General features: G+C 37.2%; 1 pseudogene; it reads left to right on the top strand.

The window, feature by feature from the left end:
- The first annotated feature begins 4,273 nt into the window (after nt 1–4,273).
- The window catches only part of LOC103741360, a 22,317-nt pseudogene continuing 14,161 nt past the window's right edge, over nt 4,274–12,429 (top strand).

The following is a 12,429-nucleotide window of genomic DNA, read 5'->3' as shown; positions in this document are numbered from 1 at the left end:
ACTTGTACATCAATGTTTGTTGCTGCTCTTTTCACAATAGCTAAGAGATGGAAGCAACCTAAGTTCTCCCCAACTGAGGAGTGGTCATCAAAAATGTGGTATATTTACACAATATAGTTCTATTCAGCAGTAAAGAAAGATGAAATGATGAAATTTGCAGGTAAATGGATGGATGTAAGTGAAGTAACACAGACTCAGAGAAACAAATGACATATGTTCTCCCTCATATGTGGAACCTAGGACCAAATCCTTATTAAGTGAGTATGTGTGCAGACATAACTACAGGAACCAGGATAATGAACAGGAATCAGGGAGGCAAAGGAAAAGAGAGAACCTGAAAGAGAAGAACAATCAGAAACAGGTGTTACTAAGGGAGATATGGATAAAATGGGGTTATTTTAATGGGAAGGGTGAGGAAGGATTATACAAGGAAACTTAGGGATAAATGGAAAGAAGGAGCTCAAGAGAGGAGAGACCATAGGAGAAGAGTATTATTAAGGGAGAGGTGGGAAAAATGGGGGGTTATGGTCGAAGGGTTAAACAATGAGAGAGATAAATAATGCCTAGCTAGTTTTAAAAAAAAGAGGAAACCATATTAGACCAACAACTGACAAATTATACATACAACTAGCTCAAGGAACATAATAAATGTCTAGTCAAGGTTTATTGCAGAAGGTTTGGTTTTTGCCTAACCTTTACCTATGTAGCGCACGGTAATTAAAAATACCAGGCTGGTGGAACTAACCTTCTTGGATGTTTAACAGTGGTACTTTGAGGCCTATACTAATCTGGTCAGAGCAACTTAAAGGATAGTTTTTGATCCTTGCCTACCTAGGTTGACTAAGTTCCAGGGGGCAATCGAGTATCTCTCAAAATGTCCTGTAACTGTGGTGCATCACCTGTCCTCTTGATCTAGGAGGCTGAGGAGACCCCACCAGACGGACTTGAACCAGTGTCCAGTCTACAAAGAGGAGGGTCAACACAGAGGAAACATTTCCTCCATGCTTCCAAGTGAAGCCAGCCGTGGTTGAGTAAGACCTTTGACTTATCTTCACATTGATGAAACTGGTAAAAGAAAAGAGCCAGGTGCTCCTCCCAAGCCTATGTGACCCCTGAGGAACAAATCCTCAAATGACCTCAAGAGCAAAAATAAATTGGTTTATCTGGGACAACTATATCTTCTTAAACACCCAAAGGGAAAGTATAACCAATGATTAAAGTGATCAGTATAATTCCTTAAGAGTCCATGCATATAGCTAAATGCTACATAACAAGAAACAATGCCAGACAGGAGATACCTTCTTTTGAGTTGTTAGCCAGGGTGGCCCAAGAGACTCCCAGACAGTAACCTAGCATACAACTGGGAAAATGAACAGCAGACCCCAGTCTTATCTAAAGGAATGTTGGCAACTGATTGCTGCTAGATGAGGAAGAGCTGAGCTTCCTAAAACAAGGAACTCTAGATAGGCCGACTAGACTCAGCAGATGGACTTGCACTGGGTGATGGCTGGGGGCACTGATAACACAGTGGACAGTAACACGGATTATAGAGTATATGGACTCTAGTGGTGGGGGTTGCTATGGGAGGGTACCTTTTGGGATGCAGCTATAAAAATGAATAAGATCGTTTGGGATGTTCTATATGAAATACACAAAAAATACATAAAAATAATAAAAAGTCATTAGTACAGATTATGTTCATTTATAAAAGTCATTCCCACCCAAACTATAATAAATGGGGGAAAACTCAAAACATTTACCCAGAAAGAAGGAAAACAAGTATTTACTCTCTGCTCTTATTGAATACGATTTTTGGTCTTAACCAGAGAAACAAGACAAGAGAAAGAAAAATAGAGACACATGTATGAAACAAAGTCAGTATCCTTATTTGCAGATGATAGTGTTCCAGATATTAGTGACTCTAAAAGACTCCACCAAAAAGTTCGTGGAACAGATAAAAACGTTTAGCAAGATATCAGTATTCTAAATCAACATACAAAACTCAATAGATTTTCTATATACTCAAAGTAAATACATTGAGAGTGAAACCAAATAAAGAATCCCATTCACAATAGATTAAATAATATCCAGAAATAAGCCTTACCAAGAAAGCCAAAGCTTTTCACAATGACAATTTTAAAACACCAGAGAATAAAAACTGAAGAAGACTCTTGAAGAAAGAAAGACCTCCTGTGCTCATGGGTCTGGAGAATGGTTTAGTAATGTAACCATTCATGAAAATGGTTATATTATTAAAAGCAGCCTATATAATCAATGCAATTCTCATCAATATTCCAATGAGATTCTCCACAGAAAAAGAAAGAATCTTGAGGAGGGCTTGGTAGCTCACACCTGTAATGCTGGCACTAGGCATGCTAAGGTAGGAGAGTTCTGAGTCTAAGGTTAACTTAATATTACAGAGTGAGTTCCAGTAAGCTAAGCTAAAGAGAAACAAGTAAATACAGAAAAAACAGAATCTTAAAATTCATATGGATGCACAAAAGACCCCAAATAGCCAGAACAATCTTGACCAAAGGCAATGGTGATGATTTTATAATGCCTGATTTCAAGTTGTATTGCTGATCCATAGAACAAAACAGCATGTGCTGACACAAGCACATACACATAGACCAAAGAAATATAATGAAGGGCCTGGAATTGAATGCACACTGATATAAACCCCTGAATTTCACAAAAATGTCAAAAATACACAATGAGGAAATGATATCCTCTTCAAAAATGGTGCTGGAAAACCAGGTATCCATATGGAAAATAATGAAACTGGGTCTTTGTAAAAATCAAAATGGATCAAAGACTGTAATGTAGGACCTGAAACTCTTGAGATCATAGGAAGAAAATAGAGACAAAATACTTCAAGTTTATAGGACTAGGCAAGACTTTCAGAAAAGCGACTTTGATAGATCCATAAATAAAACCAAGCATTTACAAATGACACTGCATGAAATTAACAAGCTTCTGCATAGCAAAGGAAGCTATCAGCTGAAGCAAGAACTTAGAGAACAGTATTAGCTATGCATCTGAGGGAGGATTAATATCTGGAATATATAAAGAACTGAAGACATCATGTTGCAACAAACCAAAAAGTCCAATTAATAAATGGGCTAACAAAAAAGAGATACTTCTCAAAAGATGAAGTACAGATGTCTAATTAATACATAAAAAGAGTTGAACATCTCCAGTCATCAAGGAAATTCAAATTTAATCTATATCCATATTCATTACATCTCATCCCAGGCAGAGCAACTATCATTAAAAAAACAGCTAATGCTGGTGAGGATTTGAGCAAAAAGTAACCATCATATACTTCTGGTAGGAATGTAAATTAGTCCAGCCACTAGGAAAATCAGTATGAAGGGTTCTCAAAAGAATAAAAATACAACTACCACATGACCCAGATATACAACTTTTGAGCATACACACAGAAGATTCTAAGTCAATATGTCATAGAGATACTTGCTTATGTGTTTATTGGACCATTATTCATAATAACCAAGCTTTGAAATCTTAGTTGTCTGAAAATAGGTGAACTCATAAAGAAAATGTTGTATGGGTATACAATGAAGCTTTATTCAGTCATAGAACAGAATGAATTATGTCATTTGCAGGAAAATTAATGCGACTGGAGATAGTCATATTAAAAGAAATAAAAGACAAATGTCACAGGTTTTATCTTGTTTGTGGATCCTATATTTCATATAAACACATAAACTATTTATATATGTGTGTATTCCTGCATGACATGAAATTAGAAGTAGGGCTATCTGGGTGGGGATTTTTTTTGTGTGTGTATACATGTACATGTTCCTCTGTGTGTGTGTGTATGTGTGTATGTTTGTGTGTGTACTTGTGTGTGCAGAGAAACTTCTGTGTAGGCCAGAGGCTGATGTCTTTCTCAATCACTCTCTAACTTGTGTTTGAGACTGTGTCTCTCAATGAATCTGGAGCTCACCGATTCTGCTAGACTAGCTGGACAGCAAATCCTGGAGATTCTCTGCCTCTCTAGTGATATAACTGCAAGCCTATTTGCCATGCTCAGCTTTTTTATGTGGGTGCTAAGGGTGAAATTCAGATCCTCATGCCTATACATTCTACTTTACTTGCCTTAGCCATTTCTCCAGCCCTCTATATATCTTTATAAAATTCTCAGTGTGCACAACGAACACATATCAACAGGAATGAGAAGGAAAATTTCCCATAATACCAGAGTAAATAATTTTGTTATTATCATGGTAATGTTAATCCATGTGTTGTGATGTATTTATCCTTTATCCATTATTTTCTTTCATTTAAAGAAGAGGAAAAATCATACCATGTTGTCCAATGGAACCCACCTGAAGATAATAAAAAGGAATTATTAAGGCATTTTCAAGTCTATATTCAGGAAGCCTTCGATGGCAGGTAATTTGTTTTCATTGCTTGGTCATATAAATGAATGGATGGACACTACTCAAAGTAAGTTTGAGAGAAGAGGATGAATGGGTGGTTGAATGGGTATAAGGATAGATAATGTATATACTGGATAGTAGATGGATGAATAATTGGACAAATGGTGGCACAGGGATATAAAAGAATGGTGTATCCGTGTGACTATTGTAAAAGAATATTTCAATGCAAGTCTATTAACAAGCCTCCACTACAGCCATAAAGAAAATTCTGTAGGAAGAGGAAGTTACTCTTTCTAGACACTGCAGCACTTCATCTCTAATTCTTGCATACAGTCTCTTTCATGACAATTTAGGATAGACAGCTTCACAACTCATTGTAGAGAAAGAACTGTCTTTTCTTCATACTGCTCATTAATTGATGAAGCTCCTCTACCCAATGATTTTTTTGCTATTTTGAAAACACCTATTCAACTCCTTTAGAAATTCAAATAAACTGATGGCACACAATAAAAGATGAGCCTTTCACTCTTTGTCTAATTTGAAATGCATAGAATTACCTTCTTCCTCCACATAAAGGCAAATAGATATGGATCACATACTTTCTGAGCTTTTGATTATTTCAGTCCCTTTTGGACCAGAAGACCCATGGTTTCCAAAGCACCTACAGCTCTTATATCTCTTCAGAATTTTCCTCATCTCATCACCCAATTGTTATAGTAATGACTTGTTCTCTGGGTAGACAACGATGGGAAAGTATTGAAGAGAAAATGTCCCTTTTACAGTGCCATAGGACGAGTCCAAACTGGATATGAATGAAACTTTAGCACTATGTTCTATGAATACTGGAGAGAGTATGGTATATAAATGTAACAACTAACTTAAAGGCAGGGATTTCTTTATATTTGGTTTTAATTTCTTAATTTCTACACTAGAAATATAGACATGTGTTATGCAGTGATATTTGGGGTTCTAATATTATCATCAGTATATTCTTTACATGAGACAATCCATTCAATGTGATATCATTAATATCTTAAGAAAAGATCATATGATTTATACTTTAGATGCTGCTATCAAGTTATTTACCATTTTTACAACAAAACATTAAAGTTACTCAAAGTGTAGTTATATAAATTAGGGTTAAAAAGAGCATCCTATAAGTGTTGGAGATATAGAAGTCTGAGATCAGCTATAGTTACTAAGGTTCCAGCATAGAAGAAATTGAAATTACATTAATGATAGGTGAGATTTAGCTCAATGGGAGAGATGAGGCAAGAGTTTGTCAGAACATTTTAAGGAGTAGAAATACCTGCAAGAGTGACCAGGATGAAGGTACTGGCTGGGAATTGATGGGTTAACTGGAGACACACATGTTCCACTTTACTTACCTGGAATATTTTCTTTACGAATACTTTGAAATCAACACATTCCAAATATATATTTTGATTTTATTTTTTTCAGGGAGAAATTCTACAGCTTCTTAAAGATATTTGAACAAGCTGGCACTTTATGTAACTCTTTATTAGGCAGAGGGGACATCATAGATTCCTTAAGGAGTGAGAACTTTGACCTGCTACTTTTGGATTCAACAGATCTCTGTACTTTCCTGATTGCTGAAAAGCTCGGGAAGCCATTTGTGTCTTTTCTTCCCACGGTATTTAGCTTCATAGAATGTGGGCTACTAACCCCCTTGTCTTATGTTCCAGTGTAGCAATCTGGCCTCATTAGACCAAATGGACTTCTGGGGCCGAGTGAAGAACTTTCTGATGTTCTTTGATTTTTCCATGAAGCAAAGGAAAATACATTCTCAGTATGACAACACCATCCAGGAGCATTTTGCAGAAGGTTCTCGGCCAGTTTTGTTTGATCTTCTACAGAAAGCAAAGCTGTGGTTTGTTAACTCTGACTTTGCCTTGGATTTTGCTTGTCCCTAATGGACTTCTGGGGCCGAGTGAAGAACTTTCTGATGTTCTTTGATTTTTCCATGAAGCAAAGGAAAATACATTCTCAGTATGACAACACCATCCAGGAGCATTTTGCAGAAGGTTCTCGGCCAGGTTTGTTTGATCTTCTACAGAAAGCAGAGCTGTGGTTTGTTAACTCTGACTTTGCCTTGGATTTTGCTTGTCCCCTGCTTCCCAATACTATTTATGTTGGAGGCTTATTCACTAAATCCATTAAACCCATCCCACAGGTAAATGAAACCTTAAGTCTTCAGTTTGGGTTTCAAGCAGATTGCACAGGTGGTGACTGCCATCTTCCAGAGGACCTTTGAATAGGCTACAATAAAGGAGGCACTTTAGGGATACATTTGGTAAGTTATACAAGCATAAATTATAACTTTTTCTACCCTATGATTAAGGCCCTGCTTCTGTGGTACATTGTGGGCTCCTTTCTTGTCTCATTCTAGTTCTGGCTTTGTTGGTATAAACTCTTTAGTTAAAATTGATTATGTCATTCTTAGGTATGTATATAATAAATGTAGTAGGAACATGGGCATGCAATAATTGTTGAGTAGGGAATTTAGCAAGAATAGAATTGACTGAGCTTTGAGAGGGATGCACCCGGTGAAGAACTCTCAGCTTTACTAAGTTGTCAGATTTTCCCATGTGGTTTGAAGGCACAACCTGGACTTAGAACCACTGTTACTGAAATTTTAAAGTGTGGAGACGTAAGGTTAGTTTGCTGCCTGCTGGCTGTGAGCATTATGTTATTACCGTTTTACAGGTGTTACACCCACATTTTCCTGCTATCTTTGAGTATGTATGACTGTGTCCTCCATTTTAGAAGACAGGACGTAATAGTTTGGTGGGTGTTGTTAGATTTAGAAGGACAGAGAAAGAATAAAGCTTAGATAAATGACCATAGCCAAACCTTTCAGCAAACTGAAGTGCTTATTTTGTGAGGTGGCAACAGCTTCTCTGTGGGAAAAGCTAGATGTGGGACAGTGAGAGCGGGTGGTGGTGGGTTTTAAAGAGAGCATATACAACTGTTAAGTCTGAGTTAAGTGTCCTTACATAGGCCCTTTTCCTGGATTTACTTGCTTGAGCACAACAATGAAGCTGTTTTCAGCTCTGGTGACTACTGATAACAGGGGCATAAGAACAGCAGAGACACATCCTGGCAAGGGGGAGTATGTTGTCTGGCTTTTCTGTAGTTGTGGCACTCCATCAGGTCTGAGATAGGGATGTAGCTAACTGTTTACAGTGGGGCTAGGGCAAGACATTTGTCTCAGGGAACTTCTGGTTTCTCTCATACCAGACCCTGAAGACTTAGAAAAGAAAGGAGTAGGGGGTATTTTTTTCTTTTATCCGAAGAGTCCTCAGCTGGCATGGGGCAGGAGAATAGCCTTAATCTTGTCTCAGGTAGTGACTCATATAGTTATATGGAGATTATGTAAGAATCTTTCAAGATAACAGTTAAATTAAGAACAGTACAAGGAGGGGATGAGATCCCCAGTCCTCATTCCAGGTGTCTAGGTCCATCAAGGTTCTGGTCAAGTCCTTACTGTGTCTTCTAGAAATAGGATATTATTTTAGGAAAAGATAGAGGTATGGAAAAAACAGAATTCCTTTGGATTAGATAGTTCTGACATCTTTAGCCTCAGGTTAGGACAAGCTTACTCCCAGATCAAAGGGAATTTCTAGCTCTTATTCAGAAAGAAACTGCCATTTTCTCTTGGGGTCTTTACCCTACAGTTACCTAGTCAACTTTTACTTCCTATTTTTATTGCTCCTCTCTCTGAAGAGGTAACCATAGTTACCAATAGGAAATTTGGACACCAGTTGTTCTGGCTTTATCCATGCTGAGTAGGGCCCAGAGTGTGGCAACTGGGATACCCTTTCAGAGGGTCTATCTTTTCTGTAGGTATATCTAAAAAGATAGCAAAAGCATATAACTATTAGCTATAGAGAGAAAAGAAAGTTCTTGACTGCTGTCTGGGAGGAGATGTGAATAAATAAAGTGAGAGCAGTTAGGTATGAGTTTTTGGTAGGGAACCAGAAATTAGAACAGAGTGAATTTTATACATCCAAATTAAAGTCCATAGGGTTTTGATGAGGGCTTCCAAGAGCATCCATCTATTGGGTTAGTCCTCTTTTTTCTGTTGGCTGTCACAGGTAGACTCAGGATCTGTTTTTAGGCACTTTGATAGTTGCTGGAGTGGCTAGAATCATAGTGTGAGTTTTCCTTGTAAATGGATTCTATAAGCAGGGAAAAGAAATTTAGTCATTAATTTTTAGATAATATGAATAGTGGGCTTGTCTTTATTGGTAGGCACTGCAGTGTTGAACTGGGCTAAGAGCCAAAATCTCATATCTGAGTAATATTTTTTTTATTAGAACAAGATTATCTGTAGGACATAATTATCTAAATAACATGTAAACCTAATGTCTGGGAAGTATAATTCTTTGGATTCTAATGAAACATACTGATTATTTTAATTTTTGGTTATACTTTTTTTTGGTGGGGTGTTTAAGACCATACAGTTGGTCCAAATTAACTAAGTTTTTTGGAGTTTTCAAGATCAGTTGAGGATCTGATTTCATATGGGTCACTTGGGTTTTAGGGGGAGCCCCTGTCTCCTTTGGCTTTCCTTTGAAAAATTTTGTCTGTGTGAGGGTAAGTCAGAAAGTTCTGTTCGACCATGACTTTACTTGGAAGCATGGAGGAAACTTTCCTCTGTGTTGACCCTCCTCTTTGTAGACTGGACACTGGTTTGAATCCTTCTAGTGGGGTCACTATAGCCTCCCTGAACAGGAGGACAGGTGACTCATCACTGTTACAGAACATCTTGAGAAGCACCCCATAGTCGCCTGGGACTTAGTCGACCTTGGAAGCAGGGAACAAAACTGTCCCTTTAAGTCATTTTTGATCAGATTAGCATAGGCCTTTAAGTATGATTGTTAAACATCCAAGAAGGTCAGTCACACCAGCCTGTTACCTTTAATTACTGTGCAATATGTAGACAAAACTTGAACAAAAACACAAACATTTTTGAATAAACATTGACTAGACATATATTTTGTTTTGTTTTTTGTTTTAAGTTAATATTTATTCTTTAAAGAATTAATTTTTATTAAAGGTTTAAATGAATTAAGTCAGAGAAAGAAGAGATTTAATATTACAGGCTAAGTAGGCATGGTCCAGGAAAATAATTTTAAAATAATTTTCTTAGGTGTGTCTTAAATGAAGGCTGTTGTTCTATAAACAGAAGTAGTTTCTTTTTTTTCAGTTTTCCATACCCTAATTTATAGTTTTTAGAAGGAAGGAAGCAGGTCATATCACATACCTATAGATAGGAAATAAGGTAACCAGGATTTCGACCAGGTTCACTGAAACTATTTTCTTCCGGAATGTACATATCTGGTTTAGGGAGGTAAAACCTAGCTTCTTTTAAGCCAAATTATTTTATTATTGGCAAAAGAAAACACTAAAAGTAATACTTGCATAATATGGAGAAACATAAAGGACATCTTTTAGTAGCCATAGGTAACCCCAATACGTGTCTGTCTTTATTTAGTCCAAGACTGTGTCTGGGTAAATAATACAAGCCAGAGGCATGAACTGAAAATTTCAGCTGTGATAGTAATAATTATAATAATAATAATCTTGTATTTTTATAAACCTGCTTAGACCTTTAATAAACTTGATTAAATGTTCTCACTATCTCCTCTATTCTGGAAACATTTAATCATTTTATTTTACATTTTTTATACCAACCCTTTAACCCTTTAGTTTTTTTTTAAACTAAAAAAAAAACTTTAAAGAGAATTTTATACATGCATATAAGGTGGTTTGATCAAATCTACACCCACTCCCGCCCCTCCAACTCCTCCCTTATCTCCCCATCACTTTTTTCTGACAACTTTGTGTACCCATCCTCCCTCCCTCCCTCTCTCCCTCCCTCCCTCTCTTTTCTTTCCTTCCTTCCTTCCTTCCTTCCTTCCTTCCTTCCTTCCTTCCTTCCTTTCACGGGGCTTTTTAATACTCTAACATTTCCCCCCTCTGAAGAGGTAACCTTAATATCTTTTAGGGATTAGATAAGAGCTCCCAAATACTATTGACATTTTTGACCTTTGGAACAGAGTAGGTTGCTAAGAGGCCCAGGAACATTTTGAATTTTAGCCAAGAAACTGGCTACTTTTCTTTGGGGTCTTTTTTACTCTAACTGCCTAGCCAATTCCTACCTCCTATTCTTATCACCATCCTCTGAAGAGGTTACCCAAATTGCCAGGGAACCAGACAAAAGTCAGAACAGGGCAAATTTCAAATGTTCATAATCAGAGTTCATCAGGATTTCTTGGAGAGAGCTTCCGAAAACATCCCTCTATTGGGTTCCCCCTATTTTTCTTTTGTTTGCCAAGGCTGGACTCACAAATGATGGATTCAGGATTTGTTTTCAGGTACTTTGATAGCTGTTGGAGTGGCTAGAACAAGAGTCGGTTCCTCTCAAAGGCTTCTAGATAGGGGAGAAAACAAATTTAGCCTCATTTTAGAACAATAACTGGTTGTCTCCCTTAACTACAGGTGGACACTACAGTATTGCAGGCCAAGATTTGAAGTCTTACATCTGAGCAGTACTTTCTAAATAACATTTTATATGGACTTATGCCTGAGTGTGAAGTGTAATCCCTTGAACACTTAAAGAAATATACTGCTTTAATCTTTGGTTATACTTTCCTTCTGGGTGTTTAAGACCATACAGTTGGCCCAAATAAACCAATTTATTTTTACTCTTCACGTCTTTGGAGTATCTGTTCCTCAGGGGTCACATGGGCTTGGGAGGAGCCCCTGGCTCCATTATTTTACCAGTTTCATGTATATGAAGATAAGTCAAAGGTCCTACTTTGACCGTGGCTGGCTTCAGTTGGAAGCATAGAGGAAATGTTTCCTCTGAGTTGACCCTCTTCTTTGTAGACTAGACACTGGTTCAAGTCCATCTGGTGGGGTCTCCATGGCCTCCCTGAACAGGAGGACAGGTGACTCACCACAGTTACAGGACAGTTTGAGAGATACTCCAAAGTCCTCTGGAACTTAGTCGACCTTGGAGGGCAAGGAGCAAAAACTGTCCTTTAAGTCCCTCTGACCAGATTAGTATAGGGTTCAAAGTATGGTTATTAAACATCCAAGAAGGGCACCAAAGAAGACACTTTCTACTCAGCACCCCACGGAACTTTTTCAAAAATTGGCTGCATACTGGGGCACAAAAGAAACCTCAGCAAATACAAAAATATTGAAATAATTCCATGCATTCTATCAGACCACAATGCAATAAAGCTCAAAACCAACACTGGAAGAAGCCCTAGTCACTACACAAACTCATGGTGATTAAACAACACACTCTTAAACAATGAGTAGGTCAAAGGAGAAAGTAAGAAAGAAATAAAAGAATTCCTGGAATTCAATGTAAAGTATAATACAACACAACAAAACCTCTGGGACACTTTAAAAGCAGTTATAAGAGGGAAGTTTATAGCTCTAAGTGCTTACACCTAGCAAGCGCAAGGCCCTGGGTTCGGTCTTCAGCTCTGAAAAAAAAACTCAAAGGAGCCCAAATAAATGACTTAATACTGCAACTCAAGATGCTGGAAAGGCAAGAACAAATGAAATCTAAACCCAGCAGAAGAGAAGAAATAACAAAAAATCAAAGCAGAATCAATGAAATAGAAACCAAGAAAACAATACAAAGGATCCTTTAGTTTTTTATTGCTATCCTGACATATAACAATATTTATAAATAAATTCATCATTTGTTGTGAGGTATATATAGACAGATGAATAGCCATTTCATATATACCAGTATAATGTATAAACTCTGAGATATCCCTGCAAGCTCCAAAGTGAGCTTAATTAATTAAACAATTTTTTAATATTTAGAAATGTTTTTGAATAGACTTGGAAAAGATATGGACCTTGATTTCTCTTTAAAGCTAACCTGTTTGTTGGCTTTAAAGAGACAGTAGTGGTAAAATGTTTATTTTATATAAAATATATTTAAAAACAGAGATAAATTATATATAAG

The sequence above is a fragment of the Nannospalax galili genome, unplaced genomic scaffold, assembly GCF_000622305.1.
Source record: "Nannospalax galili isolate Female #2095 unplaced genomic scaffold, S.galili_v1.0 scaffold139, whole genome shotgun sequence".
NCBI lineage: Eukaryota > Metazoa > Chordata > Mammalia > Rodentia > Spalacidae > Nannospalax > Nannospalax galili.
The sequence above is the reverse complement of the archived record's forward strand: the minus strand, read 5'-3'. Positions and strand labels throughout refer to the sequence as shown.